Source organism: Globicephala melas, chromosome 10 (genome assembly GCF_963455315.2).
Source record: "Globicephala melas chromosome 10, mGloMel1.2, whole genome shotgun sequence".
Classification (NCBI taxonomy): domain Eukaryota; kingdom Metazoa; phylum Chordata; class Mammalia; order Artiodactyla; family Delphinidae; genus Globicephala; species Globicephala melas.
The window spans coordinates 73,541,285-73,562,027 of record NC_083323.1 but is presented as its reverse complement, the minus strand read 5'-3'; the positions used below and the strand labels follow the sequence as shown (position 1 = coordinate 73,562,027).

The 20,743-nt window shown below is 36.7% G+C and overlaps 1 pseudogene; it reads left to right on the top strand.

Annotated features, from left to right (window-relative positions):
- The first annotated feature begins 3,462 nt into the window (after positions 1 to 3,462).
- LOC132598025 (T-box transcription factor T pseudogene) lies at positions 3,463 to 19,449 on the top strand (annotated as a pseudogene).
- Positions 19,450 to 20,743: the final 1,294 nt, after the last annotated feature.

Genomic DNA, 20,743 nt, shown 5'->3' with positions numbered 1-20,743 from the left:
TCACATTTTATATTAAAGTGGCTAACGCATGGCTACTATTATTGTACAAAGCTTTTTTTTTTTTTTTAAAGGATTGGCATGCTAATCTGTTTAGCAACAATAAATTGGTTGTTTGTCCTCACTGATGAATTGCTGTACCAACAATGACCTTGGACTTCATTAAAAAAAAAAAAAAAGAATAGTAGAAAATTCAAGATTTAATATAATAGAAAAAAAACCTTCAATATACAAATAGAATTATACTAGCCAAAAATGTGAAATATTAACCTAAACAAGAGTGCATGATATTTATTTTCACAAACTTCCTCAGTCTCCAAGATATTTGTACATTTCCAAAAAATATTAAGTATCTTATTCTGCACAACCTCTACAAAATGACAATTAAGACATCAAGAGTTATAGGAAGGCTCCGGGTACTGTGGAATATATCCTGTTGGGACCCAGATATTTGCGACAGAAAAGCAGATACCTGGCAAATAAAAAACAAATAAATAATAAAAATAAATAAAACCATCTGTACACTTTCTTTCCTAGCCTGAAAGTTACTTCACTGAGAGCTGAATAGAGGAGAGAAGGAAAAGCATTGCCATAGACTAAATGTTAGTGCCCCCATTCATATGTTAAAACTTAATTTACAGTGGGATGTCATTTGGAGGTGGGGCCTTTGGTTGGTGATCAGGTCATAAGGGCAGATCCCTCATGAATGAATGACACCAAACCTGCTGGCACCTGATCTTGAATTTGCCAGCCTCCAGAAGGGTGAGAAATAAGTTTCTGTTGTTTATAAGTCACCCAGTCTACGGTAATTTGTTATAGCTGCCTGAATGGGCTAAGACAGGAATAGAGGAGGCAATCCATGATTTTATAAGTTGAGGGGTGCTCTGGATACTCTAGCTTTCAATATGATGGGCTCTCAATATTACACTTTCCTTTCTGCACTTTCTTCTGTACTTTTGAGGGATAAACATGCAAGCCACATATTTCAGACAACCTAGCTTTCTGAATTTCTCTTGGTTTCTGCCAATTGGAGGCACTAGATGGAATTTAGAAGGAAGAAAGAAGAAACAGAATATTACTTTGCTATTTCAGTTTCTTTCAGCACCTAGGGGCTGTGACAGTAGCAGGACCATAACGACAAAAGAAGGCATCTTGCTCATGGTCTTCTTGGCATGGAACCTCCATTCTAGGAGAAGAGCATGCAGGGGTGGAGGCAAAGAAAGGCAGACCAGCTCTACAATGTACAAAAATTTATTGAATTAAATGCTCGTGAAATGGGTGAATTTTATAATATTTAACCTATATTTTATAAAGCCATTTTTTTAAAGGTGATTTTAGGCAGCAGTGAATGTCAGCAACTTTGAGAGTAATTTAGCAGCAATGGTAGAGTGGGCTCCTGGTTTTTGCTTAATAGCAAAATACATTTCTTACAGTAGCAGACACAGACAGAGAGCTTACCCCTCATACTGTCAGCAGCTCTGGGGCGAAAATGGTCACATGAGCTGTAGTCTAAGGCAGTGACAGTTTCTTGATCTATGAAGAACAACCCTCCTCTTCCCTTAACGCCTTTAGCCATTCCATCACTCTAGTCACCCGTGATCAGCTATAAATTTCCCCATCCTTAAATACTGAATGGTTTTCACATCTGCCAAATGTACGCTGAATACCAAAGAAGATTTTTCTGTCACCCAAGCAATTTGTTGAGCAAGAGTTTGGAGTCAACACCTCTGAATCCACGCCCCAGATAGTCCCAGTTACCATAGTTGTCAACATCTCTGGCAAGCAGCAAAAATAATTCAAAGATGGATCATACTTAGAAAGGAAATGATATGTGCTCTATGCGCAAAACATTTTTCTTTAAATCAGTAAACGGTCATTTCTGATAAAAAGATGGTTACAGTAAAACAAAGGAATGAAAGAAATGCTTCTCATTATTCTCACAGAATTTATAGATAATATCATCTTTATAAGTAATAAGTGAAATTTGAACAATGAGAAAAAAGTATTCCAAAGAGACTTTATAGGATGTCCAAAGAATATAGAATTGAGTTGCAAAATGTCACAATATGACAAAAAATGAAAAGCCAGTGTAGAGAATAATGCCCGTTATAGGTGGAAAAAGTTAGATGTTTATAAGTAGTTATGAGGGTGACTCAGAGAGAAAGAAAGAGAGGGAGGGAGGGAGGTGGAGCAGGGAGAGAGAAAGGGGAATGTAAACATGATCACAGAAGGAACGCTAGACTTTAAAAAGGTATATCTAACATGCATTATTGATATTTTTAAGAAGAACTAAGCAAATGAAAATATAGGAAGAGTCTAAAGTATAATTTTTTCAACATTTTTTCTGAAATAAAAACAAGTTGAATGTGTAGACTGAAGGGGCTCATAGATTTCCAAGAAATAATGAAACCTAACATTCATACCTACCATTCCAAATCAAAGCATATTCTGGTAAGGATGTTAAAATTCAGGTACAAAGAAAGAATCCTAGGAGTAGGAGGGGAAAAAATCATGCCCCCTACTAGTGTGAAATATCAAGATGGATTCGACATCTTCACAGTAATATTCATGCAAGGAGACAGTTTGATCAGTATCTAAAATATACTGAGAGGAAGAATACGTGATGCAAGAATTTTATAATCAGCCAAGTAATCCTTCGATTTTAGAGAAAACTTTTGAGTAAAAAGGAAAAGGGTGCACGAAGTTATGCCATTTATGAATAACAAGGTCTGAAACTCCTAGGGGACAAGGTTAGGCAGTGATAAAGAAAGAAAAGGGAGAAAATGGAGCTGAAATCAACTGATTAGGTGATGAGAACTAAAGGATATTTTTTATCCTTGACAGAGTAGACACCCATGCCAAACCACCCCCACTCCTGCCCAAATATGTTAAGATTAATTTTTATTTAATGAAAGTGACAGAAGCGTGAGATGGTCACATGATCAGAGCAAAGGTAGCGGGAATATTCAGCCAGCCTCCTTTGGGTTGCAGAGTCTGTTAATTTTGATTCTGTTCCCATGTGAGGACTCTTGTCAATACGCAAAGCTCATTTTTTCTAAGCTCAAAGCTTTTTCAGAATCAAGTCACCTAACACCATTCAGAAAGAACTTTAAGCAGCATCTATGTCCTTCCTGTGAAATATTTATGAGCAACTTGGATTCTGACTTTCCTGTCAAACCCACCAAAGCCTAGTCTACATTCTCTTTTAAGGACATGAAGGATGTTGGAAGTGGAAATCCTGTTTATCCCCAGCCCACATCTATCTTTCTATTTTTTTCTATTTCTATAGATGATAGATAGAGAATAGAGATACAGTTAATTTCTCACCGAGCTTATTAAAAAATCTATGTTCTTACAAGCTGTTACTTATATTATTTCATTTGATTTCCCCAATACTGTTAATAGTTGGCATCATAATTCCCATTTTACAGCATAGAAATTTCAATTCTGAGGACTTCCGGGAAGATGGCGGAAGAGTAAGACGCGGAGATCACGTTCCTCCCCACAGATACACCAGAAATACATCTACGCGTGGAACAACTCCTACAGAGCATCTACTGAACGCTGGCAGAAGACCTCAGACCTCCCAGAAGGCAAGAAACCCCCCACGTACCTGGGTAGGGCAAAAGAAAAAACTAAACAGAGACAAAAGGATAGGGACGGGTCCTGCACCAGCGGGAGAGAGCTGTGAAGGAGGAAAAGTGTCCACACACTAGGAAGCCCCTTCGCAGGTGGAGGCTTCGGGAGGCGGAGTGGGGGAGCTTGGGAGCCGCGGAGGAGAGCACAGCAACAGGGGTGCGGAGGGCAAAGCGGACAGATTCCAGCGCAGAGGATCGGGCCGACCGGAACTCGCCAGCCGAGAGGCTTGTCTGCTCGCCCGCCGGGGCGGGCGGGACTGGGAGCTGAGGCTCCGGCTTTTGTCGGAGCGCCGGGAGAGGACTGAGGTTGGCGGCGTGAACACAGCCTGCAGGGCGTTAGTGCACCACGGCTGGCCGGGAGAGAGTCCGGGGAGAAGTCTGGAACTGCCGAAGAGGCAAGAGACTTTTACGTCCCTCTTTGTTTCCTGGTGCACGAGGAGAGGGGATTAAGAACGCTGCTTGAGAGAGCTCCAGGGACGGGCGCGAGCCGCGGCTAAAAGTGCGGAGCCCAGAGACAGACATGAGACGCTAGGGCCGCTGCTGCCGCCACCGGGAGGCCTGTGTGCGAACACAGGTCACTAGCCACACGCCCTTCCGGGGAGCCTGTGCAGCCCGCCACTGCCAGGGTCCCGGGATCCAGGGACAACTCCCCCGGGAGAACGCACAGGCGCGCCTCAGGCTGCAACGTCTCGCCGGCCTCTGCCGCCGCAGGCCCGCCCCGCACTCCGTGACCCTCCCTACCCCCGGGCCTGAGTGAGCCAGAGCCTCCGAATCAGCGGCTCCTTTAACCCCGTCCTGTCTGAGCAAAGAACAGACGCCCTCCAGCGACCTACACGCACAGGCGGGGCTAAATCCAAAGCTGAGCCCCTGGGAGCTGTGAGAACAAAGAAGAGAAAGGGAAATCTCTCCCAGCAGCCTCAGGAGCAGCGGATTAAAGCTCCACAATCAACTTGATATACCCTGCATCTGTGGAATACCTGAATAGACAAGGAATCATCCCAAATTAAGGAGCGGTGTGGATGAAAGCCTCTTGGTGCTGCAGCCAGGAGTCAGTGCTGTGCCTCTGAGGTGGGAGAGCCAACTTCAGGACACTGATCCACAAGAGACCTCCCAGCTGCACATAATATCAAACAGCAAAAATTTCCGAGAGATCTCCATCTCAACGCCAGCACCCAGCTTCACTCAACGACCAGCAAGCTACAGTGCTGGACATCCTATGCCAAACAACTAGCAAGACAGGAACACAACCCCACCCATTAGCAGAGAGGCGGCCCAAAATCATAATAAGTCTACAGACACCCCAAAACACACCACCAGACGTGGACCTGCCCACCAGAAAGACAAGATCTAGCCTCATCCACCAGAACACAGGCACTAGTACCCTCCACCAGGAAGCCTACACAACCCACTGAACCAACCTTAGCCACTGGGGACAGACACAAAAAACAACAGGAACTACGAACCTTCAGCCTGCAAAAAAGGAGACCCCAAACACAGTAAGATAAGCAAAATGAAAAGACAGAAAAACACACCGCAGATGAAGGAGCAAGATAAAAACCCATCAGACCTAACAAATGAAGAGGAAATAGGCAGTCTACCTGAAAAAGAATTCAGAATAATGATAGTAAGGTTGATCCGAAATCTTGGAGATAGAATGGACAATAGAATGGACAAAATGCAAGAATCAGTTAACAAGGACCTAGAAGAACTAAAGATGAAACAAGCAACGATGAACAACACAATAAATGAAATTAAAAGTACTCTAGATGGGATCAATAGCAGAATAACTGAGGCAGAAGAACGGATAAGTGACCTGGAAGATAAAATAGTGGAAATAACTACTGCAGAGCAGAATAAAGAAAAAAGAATGAAAAGAACTGAGGACAGTCTCAGAGACCTCTGGGACAACATTAAACGTACCAACATTCGAATTATAGGGGTTCCAGAAGAAGAAGAGAAAAAGAAAGGGACTGAGAAAATATTTGAAGAGATTATAGTTGAAAACTTCCCTAATATGGGAAAGGAAATAGTTAATCAAGTCCAGGAAGCACAGAGAGTCCCATACAGGATAAATCCAAGGAGAAATACGCCAAGACACATATTAATCAAACTGTCAAAAATTAAATACAAAGAAAACATATTAAAAGCAGCAAGGGAAAAACAACAAATAACACACAAGGGAATCCCCATAAGGTTAACAGCTGATCTTTCAGCAGAAACTCTGCAAGCCAGAAGGGAGTGGCAGGACATATTGAAAGTGTTGAAGGAGAAAAACCTGCAACCAAGATTACTCTACCCAGCAAGGATCTCATTCAGATTTGATGGAGAAATTAAAACCTTTACAGACAAGCAAAAGCTGAGAGAGTTCAGCACCACCAAACCAGCTCTACAACAACTGCTAAAGGAACTTCTCTAGGCAAGAAACACAAAAGAAGGAAAAGACCTACAATAACAAACCCAAAACAATTAAGAAAATGGGAATGGGAACACACATTTCGATAATTACCTTAAATGTAAATGGACTAAATGCTCCCACCAAAAGACACAGATTGGCTGAATGGATACAAAAACAAGACCCATATATTTGCTGTCTACAAGAGACCCACTTCAGACCTAGAGACACATACAGACTGAAAGTAAGGGGATGGAAAAAGGTATTTCATGCAAATGGAAACCAAAAGAAAGCTGGAGTAGCAATTCTCATATCAGACAAAATAGACTTTAAAACAAAGACTATTAGAAGAGACAAAGAAGGACACTACATAATGATCAAGGGATCGATCCAAGAGGAAGATATAACAATTGTCAATATTTATGCACCCAACATAGGTGCACTGAGGTGCATAAGGCAAATACTGACAACCATAAAAGGGGAAATCGACAGTAACACATTCATAGTAGGGGACTTTAACACCCCACTTTCACCAATGGACAGATCATCCAAAATGAAAATAAATAAGGAAACACAAGCTTTAAATGATACATTAAATGAGATGGAGTTAATTGATATTTATAGGACATTCCATCCAAAAACAACAGAATACACATTTTTCTCAAGTGCTCATGGAACATTCTCCAGGATAGATCATATCTTGGGTCACAAATCAAGCCTTGGTAAATTTAAGAAAATTGAAATTGTATCAAGTATCTTTTCCGACCACAACGCTATGAGACTCGATATCAATCACAGGAGAAGATCTGTAAAAAATACAAACACATGGAGGCTAAACAATACACTACTTAATAACGAAGTGATCACTGAAGAAATCAAAGGGGAAATCAAAAAATACCTAGAAACAAATGACAATGGAGACAGGACGACTCAAAATCTATGGGATGCAGCAAAAGCAGTTCTAAGAGGGAAGTTTATAGCAATACAATCTTACCTTAAGAAACAGGAAACATCTCGAATAAACAACCTAACCTTGCACCTAAAGCAATTAGAGAAAGAAGAACAAAAAAACCCCAAAGTTAGCAGGAGGAAAGAAATCATAAAAATCAGATCAGAAATAAATGAAAAAGAAATGAAGGAAACGATAGCAAAGATCAATAAAAGTAAAAGCTGGTTCTTTGAAAGGATAAACAAAATTGATAAACCATTAGCCAGACTCATCAAGAAAAAAAGGGAGAAGACTCAAATCAATAGAATTAGAAATGAAAAAGGAGAAGTAACGACTGACACTGCAGAAATACAAAAGATCATGAGAGATTACTACAAGCAACTCTATGCCAATAAAATGGACAACCTGGAAGAAATGGACAAATTCTTAGAAAGGCACAACCTGCCAAGACTGAATCAGGAAGAAATAGAAAATATGAACAGACCAATCACAAGCACTGAAATTGAAACTGTGATTAAAAATCTTCCAACAAGCAAAAGCCCAGGACCAGATGGCTTCACAGGCGAATTCTATCAAACATTTAGAGAAGAGCTATCACCTATCCTTCTCAGACTCTTCCAAAATATAGCAGAGGGAGGAACACTCCCCAACTCATTCTACGAGGCCACCATCACCCTGATACCAAAACCAGACAAGGATGTCACAAAGAAAGAAAACTACAGGCCAATATCACTGATGAACATAGATGCAAAGATCCTCAACAAAATACTAGCAAACAGAATCCAACAGCACATTAAATGGATCATACACCATGATCAAGTGGGGTTTATTCCAGGAATGCAAGGATTCTTCAATATACACAAATCAATCAACGTGATACACCATATTAACAAATTGAAGGAGAAAAACCATATGATCATCTCAATAGATGCAGAGAAAGCTTTTGACAAAATTCAACACCCATTTATGATAAAAACCCTGCAGAAAGTAGGCATAGAGGGAACTTTCCTCAATATAATAAAGGCCATATATGACAAACCCACAGGCAACATCGTCCTCAATGGTGAAAAACTGAAAGCATTTCCACTAAGATCAGGAACAAGACAAGGTTGCCCACTCTCACCACTCTTATTCAACATAGTTTTGGAAGTTTTAGCCACAGCAATCAGAGAAGAAAAGGAAATAAAAGGAATCCAAATCGGAAAAGAAGAAGTAAAGCTGTCACTGTTTGCAGATGACATGATACTATACATACAGAACCCTAAAGATGCTACCAGAAAACTACTAGAGCTAATCAATGAATTTGGTAAAGTAGCAGGATACAAAATTAATGCACAGAAATCTCTGGCATTCCTATACACTAAGGATGAAAAATCTGAAAGTGAAATCAAGAAAACACTCCCATTTACCATTGCAACAAAAAGAATAAAATACCTAGGAATAAACCTACCTAAGGAGACAAAAGACCTGTATGCAGAAAATTATAAGACACTGATGAAAGAAATTAAAAATGATACAAATAGATGGAGAGATATACCATGTTCTTGGATTGGAAGAATCAACATTGTGAAAATGACTCTACTACCCAAAGCAATCTACAGATTCAATGCAATCCCTATCAAACTACCACTGGCATTTTTCACAGAACTAGAACAAAAAATCTCACAATTTGTATGGAAACACAAAAGACCCCGAATAGCCAAAGCAATTTTGAGAACGAAAAATGGAGCTGGAGGAATCAGGCTTCCTGACTTCAGACTATACTACAAAGCTACAGTAATCAAGACAGTATGGTACTGGCACAAAAACAGAAATATAGATCAATGGAACAGGATAGAAAGCCCAGAGATAAACCCACGCACATATGGTCACCTTATCTTTGACAAAGGAGGCAGAAATATACAGTGGAGAAAGGACAGCCTATTCAATAAGTGGTGCTGGGAAAACTGGACAGCTACATGTAAAAGTATGAGATTAGATCACTCCCTAACACCATACACAAAAATAAGCTCAAAATGGATTAAAGACCTAAATGTAAGGCCAGAAACTATCAAACTCTTAGAGGAAAACATAGGCAGAACACTCTATGACATAAATCACAGCAAGATCCTTTTTGACCCACCTCCTAGAGAAAGGGAAATAAAAACAAAAGTAAACAAATGGGACCTAATGAAACTTAAAAGCTTTTGCGCAGCAAAGGAAACCATAAAGAAGACCAAAAGACAACCCTCAGAATGGGAGAAAATATTTGCAAATGAAGCAACTGACAAAGGATTAATCTCCAAAATTTATAAGCAGCTCATGCAGCTTAATAACAAAAGAACAAACAACCCAATCCAAAAATGGGCAGAAGACCTAAATAGACATTTCTCCAAAGAAGATATACAGACTGCCAACAAACACATGAAAGAATGCTCAACATCACTAATCATTAGAGAAATGCAAATCAAAACTACAATGAGATATCATCTCACACCAGTCAGAATGGCCATCATCAAAAAATCTAGAAACAATAAATGCTGGAGAGGGTGTGGAGAAAAGGGAACCCTCTTACACTGTTGGTGGGAATGTAAATTGATACAGCCACTGTGGAGAACAGTATGGAGGTTCCTTAAAAAGCTACAAATAGAACTACCATATGACCCAGCAATCCCACTACTGGGCATATACCCTGAGAAAACCATAATTCAAAAAGAGTCATGTACCAAAATGTTCATTGCAGCTCTATTTACAATAGCCCAGAGATGGAAACAACCTAAGTGTCCATCATCGGATGAATGGATAAAGAAGATGTGGCACATATATACAATGGAGTATTACTCAGCCATAAAAAGAGACGAAATTGAGCTATTTGTAATGAGGTGGATAGACCTAGAGTCTGTCATACAGAGTGAAGTAAGTCAGAAAGAGAGAGACAAATACCGTATGCTAACACATATATATGGAATTTAAGAAAAAAAAATGTCATGAAAAACCTAGGGGTGAAACAGGAATAAAGACACAGACTTACTAGAGAATGGACTTGAGGCTATGGGGAGGGGGAAGGGTAAACGGTGACAAAGCAATAAAGAGGCATGGACATGTATACACTACCAAACGTAAGGTAGATAGCTAGTGGGAAGCAGCCGCATAGCACAGGGAGATCAGCTCGGTGCTGTGTGACCGCCTGGAGGGGTGGGATAGGGAGGGTGGGAGGGAGGGTGACGCAAGCGGGAAGAGATATGGGAACATATGTATATATATAACTGATTCATTTTGTTGTGAAGCTGAAACTAACATACCATTGTAAAGCAATTATGCTCCAATAAAGATGTTTAAAAAAAAAAAAAAAAAAGAAATTTCAATTCCATTAGGTTAAATCAATTTGTTCTAAATTACACAGAAATTCAGTTTTGTGTCTGGTATTAGAAGAATCTCTTTGTACTTCCCCACCACCCCTTACTGTAGTTGTAAAATTCACCTATTGGCAATCACATATGATAAATGATCATATGATTCCAGAGAATAAATTACAAGTGTTAAACTTAAAAATAATGGCTTGTTAGTTCCCTATCCCCACATCTTTAATGACAGAAATCACAGATCTTGTTCATGAGGATCACAGTTTTTGAAGTAAAATACTGGATTTTTATTTCTATTGCTATGACGGTATTATTATAGTAATACCAAAACAAGAAAAAGACAATACACAAAAAGAAGACTACACACCAATTTCCATCATAAAATAAATGTAGAAATCCTTAGCAAAATATTAATAAATAGAATTAGCAATATATAAAAATAATTATACACCATTACCAATTGATATTCATTCTCAGCATGTAAAGCCAGTTCAATATTCAAGAATTATCAACGTAATTGACCCAATCCTAAAGAAAAAAAAATTGCATGGTCATATAATTCAATGCAGAAAAAGGGTTTGACAAATTTCACAACCATTCATGTTGTAAAAACAACAAATGAACAAAAAGCTCTCAGAAAAATAGGAATAGAGAATAACTTCTTCCACTTGATAAACAGCATCTCTGGAAATCAAAAACAAAAAGAAAACCAAAACCAAAAATCCCAAAGTTAACATTATACTTAATGATGAAAGACTGAATTATTTCCCTCCTCAAGATCAGGAACAAGGCAAGGATATTCACTCTCAGCGCACTCATTTAACATAGTATGAGGTGTTCTAGCAAGTTCAGTAAGGCAAGAAAAATAATTAAAAGACAGATATGTAGGTAAGAAAGAAATAAACTTGTCTCTATTCGCAGATGATATGATTGTATACAAACTGAAGTCTAGGAATACACATATACTCAAAAAAATACCCTTTTAGAATTAATAAGTTAAGCAAGGATACAGGATATAAAACAAACATAAAATATTAATTGTAAACCTATTTGCTAGGAATTAACTATGGGCAGTGAGATTTTTATAATCACTCAAAAATGAAATATAGAAATATATCCAATCAAATCCAATCCAATCAAATATTTACAAGACTTGTCATCAAAAGACTATAAAATGCTCATGAAAAAAATCAAAGAGGTTCTAAATAAATGGAAGACATTCAGTGTTTATAGATTGGAAGCTTCAGCTTGGTAACCGTTAGTTTTGCAAGGGCCATCATGACAAAATATCAAAGGCTGGGTAGCATAAATGAAATAAATATATTTTCTCACAATCCTGGAGGCTTATTAAAGTCAACGATCAAGATGTCAGCAGGGTTTTATTTTGCCTAAGGCTTCTCTTCTCTGCTCCTAAATGGCCATCTCTTCTCTGTACCTTCAGAGTCTTCCTCTATGTGTGTCTGTCCTAATTGCAAATCAGGTTAGATTAGAGCCCATCTTAATTACCTCATTTTAATTTAAATACCTCTTTAAAGACCATATCCCAAATATAGTCACATTATCATATTGTTAAGTCTGGGGTGTTAAGACTTCTACACATAAATTTTGGGGAGAGTCAATTTAGCTCATAACAGTAAGGATTTCAATTATGCCAAAATTGATATATAATTTTAAAACTATTCTCATCAAGACATCAGCAAGAATTTTTGTATAGACCAGATTATTTAAAAATATATATGGAAAAGAACAAAGGAACTAGAAGAACAAAAAGAATTTGGAAAATGAAGAATATAGTAGAAGAAGCCAGTCTACCCAATTTTAAGCCTTATTTTTTTTCTTTATCTTTTTTTTTATTACTGCTTTATTTATTTATTTATTTATTTTGGAGTATAGTCACTTTACAATATTTTGTTAGTTTCTACTGTACAGCAAAGTGAATCAGCTATACGTATACATATATCCTCTCTTTTTTGGATTTCCTTCCCATTTAGGTCACCACAGAGCACTGAGTAGAGTTCCCTGTGCTATACAGTAGGTTCTCATTAGTTATCCATTTTATACGTAGTATCAATAGTGTATATATGTCAATTCCAATCTCCCAATTCATCCTTATACTATCTTTAGTAATCAAGACTGTGTGGTGTGAGTGGAGGAATAGACACATAGGGCAATAGAAGAGAACAGAAAATTCAGAAATAAACTCACAAATATGCCCAAATGATTTTTGACAAAAGTGAAAGGAAGAATTCAATGGAGAAAAGATAGCCTTTTAAACCAATGGTACTAGAGCAATCTGATAGGTTAAAAAAAACGGGGCCTTGACTGGGCTTCCCTGGTGGCGCAGTGGTTGAGAGTCCGCCTGCTGATGCAGGGGACAAGGGTTCGTGCTCCGGTCCGGGAAGATCCCACATGCCGCGGAGCGGCTGGGCCCGTGCGCCATGGCTGCTGAGCCTGAGCGTCCGGAGCCTGTGCTCCGCAACGGGAGAGGCCACAACAGTGAGAGGCCCGCACACTGTAAAAAAAAAAAACAAAAAAACTGGGCCTTGACTTGTCACACATCTTACATAAAAATTAATATTCTGGTTGTGATATTGTACTATAATCTAAGATGTCGCCATTGAGAGAAACTGGGAAATGAGTACATGAGACCCCTCTGCAGTATTTCTTATTACTGCTAATGAACCTACAATTACTTCAAAATGAAACTTTTTAAAACATTTAAATAAAACATTTAAATCCTAAATAAGACCAATAGTCTGAATGTTGATTCATAGTAAAGCCTTTGTCAGTTTGGTGCTTGTGCTATCAACAGCAAGGCAGACTGCTATGATCAGGTGAAAAAAAGAGATTACTGTGTGTAGCCTCTCATCCTATAATACCCCACTTGAGTACAGACCTAAATAGAAGACAGTCCTATTTACCAATCAGCTGGGGGAACACATACTGTCTATATATAGGTATATATTTCATTTTTAGGAGATTAAAGAAATTCCTAAGCTTAAAATCAACACTATAGTGCTTAGGACTCAGAAATGTTATCTGCTAACTTCACAGTTTATGAAGATCTTTCATTATGAGCTTAAGGGAAGAAAATAAACTAATATGGAAATTAAGCAAAAGAAAGTTATAATAAAAGAAAAACAAAGAGAAAACCCAACAGAGAAGGCAATAAAATTCCAGTGGAGATCATTACAGGTACTTTTAAGAAATAAAGGTAGTAGAACATAATGATAAGCATGATTTAGAACTGAAAAATGTTGAGAATAAAAGCAGTACATGCAATTTTTAAATGGCCAATATAACCTCCAAAAATGACAGAAACTGAGGATGGAAATTATTTTCCAAATATAATTTTAAATGATTTTTTACCAACTGAGGAAATTCTTTCAGCCTAACATTCTCCCTCAAGGGGCATTTGGATTTGAACTCCTAAAGATGGGAAGATAATTGGTATTTTATTGCTCAATATGTTTGCAACCATAATGATGAAAATATTGTTTATTTACTTTCAATTCTGAGTCGATCTTCAGGCCACGGAAAGAAGATGCTATGTTTAAGCATGGAATGAAAATCCAAGAGCTATGATAAAAATGTAACTTACACAAAGCAGATTGTGAAGAAAATTGGGTAGAGAAACAAGGGTATTAAAATTGTCATATAAAGTATGAAAACTGAATTAAAGGACTATAGAAAAATGATTGAGTTTAATTACATTGTTTATACTAAAGATAATTGACAGAAAAACCAAAACAATAACATAATTGACTAAAACAGTTGGAGAAGAGGACCTGAGTGAGTTAAATATTTATATTTGATATTGGGGGAATAATAAATGTTATCTGATATTAATAAATTCAGAAAATATATATTGTTTGAGAAGGGAAATAACCAAAATATAAGCAATTGTGAAGAACTTGTCTGGAGAGTAGACTTAGAAGTGAAGAAGTGATCTGACTCTGTTGTTATTTAATATAAAACATTCTTTAACATGTGATTTTTTTAATGAGCATATATTACTTGATAAAACCAAATACTTTAAAACTACAACCCTACTTACTTATAGGTGATAGTGATTTATATGATAGGAAGGTGCTTATCGTTGAATTGATATGAAAAAATTTAGAATAGAAGCAATTACCAAACTAGAATCATGCATGTAAACATTTTTTCTAGCATTTTTTATGTGTTAAAATGTGTTATTTTTCTTTGCTTTATACTGTTGAATTTGAAATATCACCCACCCAAGGCTCTTTGTTTCTCCCTAGTTACTTGGCTAGCGGCTGCTTCTATTTGCAAGGACATATCATGTGAATTACAAGGAAGTAAAATAATTGGCCTTCAACTAGACTAAATTTTCACCAAGTGGATTATTGTGCCCTGATAATGCCCACAGTCTAAATGACAACACTCAAAACTCAAATGTGTTCTTAATTTAATTAATTATAATTTCCAAGTTAGGAAAATTGTGTTTTGTATAAAATATTATTTCATTAAATTAGCCACAATAAAAAATAAGAATCACCTTTCATTGGGAATATACGAGTAAGTTTCAAATAATTTTATCATGGAAAGTATTATAATAATCATTTCTAATATTTACAGTTAAGAATCTTAAAATCCTTCTGGCTTTACTTTCAAGAAAAGTCATCAGCAACATTTAAAAATATATGCTTATGAAATAAATCATCCAATTACTCTATTTCTATGTTTAAATTCCCCAGTTCTTCTGGCAATAGAATATAAGTCACTGAAGCTTTGTTTCCAGTGGAAAGTGGCTGGTACCTCCAATCCTACCCCAGAAACCCACATTTATATAATCTGCAATCATTATCCAGGTATTTTTAGATCACTTCCATGGCTTTAATATTTACTTGTCATGTTACTTATTTTCACAGCTAGGCATCACATCACCCATCTTTACAAATAAATTTATTACAAATTAAAGGATATAATCCTTCTTCTCTGACTACTTTTCTACAATTTCTTTTTCCCAGCAACAAATATAATTAAAAATAATAACTGATCATTTGTTTTAACTTGTCAGTAGAACTTACCATTTCCTGGTAAGGACATCTTTGTTAAAATTGGATGATTTTTAAATGTGTCAAAATGATCAAGATAATAAAGGTCTTGAAATATTTGCCTTTTTGAATTTAGAAATGTAAGCTATGACAGAATACAATTTCTTTCCGTAAAACACATACAAACATGAATAACACATTTCAAATAGTTAACTGTTATTTCACAAGGATCATAAAAATTAAATAATTAGACGAGGAACTCTGTTCCATTATTCAACAAGACAATTAGTTCTATCAACATTTACAAGTTTTAAATATAGATTTATAATGCAAATATATTTATAATGTATTTTTATTTTTTATAGTGTATTTTTAAAATCTTCAATTAAAATCAGTAATCAAAAGAATTTAACATTAATGATAATAAAGCATTTATTATAATGTTTCCTTTATTCTTCAGTTATACTATTTCAATACTTTAAATACATGTTCAATTTTATTACCATATTTATGAATTAAAAATCTTAGTTTTGCTTAATGTCCTCCACTAGCAAGAAAACAAAAATTGAATGATACATTTCCATTTACTTATAACTTGAATTCTTTATAAATAATTTTATTTATCAAATATAAATAACTATGTTTATAAATATAAGGTTTCAAAAAATGAGAAAAACGAAGATACAGTTCATGAATTTGTGCTAATGACAGTTAATTATGCTTAAAATTTATTGTCACTTTGAACAAAAACCTATCACAAAAACAAAGTAGGACATTATATAATGATAAAAGGTCAAATCACTAGGAAGATATAACAATTACAAATATATATTCATGCAACATCAGAGCACCTAAATATATAAAACAAACACTGACAGAATTGACTAGAAAAGTAGACAGAAGTGCAATAATAGTAGATGATTTCAACGTCTCACTTTTCAGAATGGAGAGACAGTTACCTTATAGGGAACAATTTTTATGAGTTTTTCTTCTCTCCTTCCCTTATTTATTTTTGCAAATATAGAAAAAAAAAAGCACAAACTGTGAAATAATAAAGAAAAGAAACAGAGATGAAAGAGAGAGAAAGGGGTGGAAGGAAGGATGGAAAGAAGGAAGGAAGGAAGGGAGGGTTTCTTACACAAAAGGTGACATACTATACACAGTTTTCTGCAACTTCCTTTTATCACTTAACAATTTATACTCCAAAATATACAATATATAATCCATTTAATCCATTTTGTAGAGATCTTCCCAACTGCTTTGCACAAGTACATAGTAATCCACTGTGTAGATATATTGCAGTTTATATAACTGTTGGATTTTGGTGTTAGAATTTTGGATTTTGGGGGTGATTTCAATTTTGTTACTAGTACCAATAATGTTACATTGAAGAACATTTGATACATGTCATTTCAAACTAATGTCAGTGTACTTTTGGATCTTTGGAACAGATTCCTGGAAGAGGGATTGATAGATCAAAGGCCAAATACAGCTATGATTTTGTTAGATATTGATAAAATCTTCTCCATGGATGTTGTCCCATTTTACATTTTGAAAAACAAAATATTAGACTGCTTTTTCCTCCTTAGGCTCACCAACAGAGTGTTATCAAACTTTTCATATATTTCAAATCTTACAGGTGACTAATGGTTTTGGTTTTAATTAGCATTTTTCTCATTATAAAGATTATAATATGAAATATATTTTCTAACAAACATTGTTCCATTGAAAATATGAAATCTACATTTGGATCTGAGTAGCCCAGGGACATATCCTGGGTTAATGACATAAGTGGCTATTTAGTTGTAATTAATTAGGTTAATCTGAAACCATTCATTTTACTCAGGACTGCAGTTTAAAGAGATAGGAGAAAGAAAGGCAGAACAGAAGAAAGGGAAGGAAAGATGGAAGGAAGGAAGGAAGGAAGGAAGGAAGGAAGGAAGGAAGGAAGGAAGGGAGAGAGGGAGGAAAGGAGGGAGGGAGGGAGGGGTGAATTAAGCTAGGTCTGAATTAAGACAAAAAAATATATGAATAAATGGGAAAGAACTGCTTAAATCAATGTAATTACCCTTGTTTGCTTGAAATCTGTGTTATAGTTTGAAGTCTGTGCCATACCTACCTTGTTAAAAAAACACTAAATTTACCTATTTTGCTCATATTCATGTTTCTCATAAACTCTGACCAGAAATTACAAATTTTAAAGTTTTACCGCATTTCAGCAGTAAACTACGTGCATAACCTCAGAAATGGATTGATGTCTCTTGTTAATACATATTTTGTTCATCATATGCTGGGTAGGAGCTACATATTAGTATATATGCTCAAATTTTTATTGCATTTAACACACCAGAAGGGACGTTATACAACTAATAAGAAGTGAAGTCCATGTTAAGTTATTTGATCAAATATGTTTCATGAAAACTGCCTAAGAACATCAAAACAATTAGTCAAACCCAAAATTCAATCTGAGTTAGCATTCATATTCAAAGATTTGAATTCAAAAGTAAGTTCAGAGACCAAATATTATATTTTGATTTGTTCTGAAGTGGCCATCTGCCCATATGAAAAAGATACTGCAACAGTTTGGCAGACAGTTTAAAGAGCCAAAATAACTACTCTGTGCAGGTCAGGTTCACAGGCATCTGGGTGTTGACTTGGAAAGCACAAAAAGTAATAATCACAGCATGTGGTACTTTACCGAGTAGCCAGCCAAAAGTGTCTGTCTAAATAGGCAAAAATTTTAGCTGTCATAAGAATCCTTTGAGGAAACTTTATAAATACCTATCAAATTTCAAATATCAGTGGCCAACATTTTTAAAAACACCATAAAGATCTAATAAAATGTTATAGAAAAGTTATAATAATCCTGAGGTACCCATAATTTATATCCTGGCACATTTAAAAATGTTCCTTTTGTTTAAAAATGGGCTTCAAAGATACCAATAGTTTTATTTGTATATTTTATAAATATTTGTGTGCTAGTCAATAGTCTGATTTTTAATTGTTTAAAGCAAATCCAATGCCACAAAGAGCTACTTTAGTCATGCCTTGCAGGAGTTCAAGGGGAATACCCTCTATCTTCACCCCTCTGCCCCTCCCCTACCTTCAAGTCTTCTCCTCAAAGGTCTCTGCCTGGGAACTGTGGACCTTTGCTGCTCCTTTTCTTGGAAGAGTGGCTGTTGAAAGGAGTTAAATATGGCTCTTGGGTAGTAAGTAAGTCTGGGTTGGAGGGCCATGAAGAAGGGTCAGCAAGAGGACAATCTCCCTTGGCGTCCGGAACTTGTAGAATAGCCTGCAATAGAGTGGACCACCAGCTGAGCTCCTTGAAGTGAGAGCTACAGGCTGGCAGGGAGAAGGGTGACCCCAGTGTCAACCAAGAAAAGTTAGATATGGCTGCACTTCAGAGAGCTCACCAACCAGGTGATGGTCACCAATAACAGCAGGAGGATGTTCCCAGTGCTGAAATTGAGTATGTCTGGCCTGGACCCGAACACCATGTGTTGTTTTATCTTGGATTTTGTGATGGAGAGCAACCACTTCTGGAAGTGTGTGAACAGAGAGTGGGTGCCTGGGGGGTCAGTCCAATTCATATGTGCATATTGAACTCCTTACATAAATAAAAACTCTAAATTCATATAGTATGAGTTGAGGGTCTACAGGGGATGACTACCAGCCACGGCATTCTCAAGACTCGATGCATATCTGTCAAGGCTTACCAGAAAGAGATTACAGCTCTTAAAACTAAATAAAACTGATTTGCAAGGGCTTGCTGTGATGCAAAAAGAAGCAGGGATCACAAAGATAAGATGGAAGAACCCAGAGACAAACAGCAACCTGGGTATTACTAATGGAAGTAGCTTATCCCTGGACTCAGTTCCTTCTACCTGCTGTCAACCCCCATCCTCAGTTTGGAGGTCCTGTCTCACTTTTCTCCACCCATGGCTGTGAAAAATGCTCTATGCTGAGGAACCACAGTTCACACATCCCTGTCCCTGTCCTCAAAGCTGTGCCTAGGACTCCTCCCCACTTGGACAAGCTCATACTTAGCCCATACACTCATTGGAAAAATTCTCCAACCTATTCTGACAATTCATTTGCAAGTTGTCCATGATCTGATCCCATGAACTTAGCCCAGCCTCAGCATGTGTGTACATACTATCATGTTACTCCTGAGCACAACAGGACTGCATCAGTACCCCAACCTGTGGTCAGCTAGCAGAGCACCTTCACACCAGGGTCTCAGACAGCATAGCTACCTAATGGGCTGGGAGTCCAGACCTTCCCAGTGAACACTATCTTACCCAAATAATCTCAGGTCCCTTCTCCTCAGGATTCTCACTCTATAAGAACCATGTCGTGGCCACAGATATTCCTGACAGCCAATATCACACCTTGGCCTCATAACCTCATGGATATCCCTGTCACCACCTTCCATGTAAACCAAAGCCTTTTCTTAAAATATACACTATTTTTTTTTAGGTCTACCAGTTTTACTCAGGATTTGATCTAGGTACAAAATGACAGTCTCATAGGTCAAGAAAGAAAAAAAAATCTTATTAACTTCACTTTAAAATATGAAAAGGAATATATGTCCTGTTGTTCATCGAAAAAATAACCCCACCCATCATCTGCAACACAAGTGTAGTCCTATGTTGTGTTTATATGCTACAGATGAATTTAAGTATGGAAACAAAACTCAGTTGGACTATTAAATCACCATTACTTGATCATAATAAAATTTTGTTTACTAAGATCCAGAAACTTATTTTTTTGTGTCTCTTACAGAATATAGAAGATTTGACACACTAGAATTAATAAACTCAACTCGTCTTATTTAGTGAAATAAAAAGCATACTTTCAATTGCATTCCTTGTTTCTTCAGAGTAGTTTTCAGGTCCCTTTTGTGACAGCTATCATACTTATAGTTAAGCTGTTAGGGACAAAATAATAAATTCATAGTTGAGGACAACAGACTTTAACTGCAATGGAAATTTCACTGTTCTGCCCAATAGAATGTGTTTATTTTGAGCATATGTAATTGCCTCTTGTATTGTTAAACATACAATGGCAATATTTTTCTTCTGAAAAAAATAGCCAAAGACAATGAGCAAAACATTTTCTGCAAAATAAAGGCAATATGCAAAAAAAAAAAAAAAAAAAAAAAAAAGAAACAACAACAGCAAAAAACTAAATACAGTTCTAAAAAGATCTAGTGAGAGGATTCAGTACTAGAAATTAGTGACAAACATAATCCACTAAAATTTTCAAAATTTACATAGCTCAAATTCTCATCTTTTGCTAACTTACTGTGCATCTAGAAATATTTATTTTGGAAAATATTGAGCAAACTTCTTTTGCCCAGAAAGAAAAACTTTAAAGTTTAAGATGGATTACACAAAAGAACA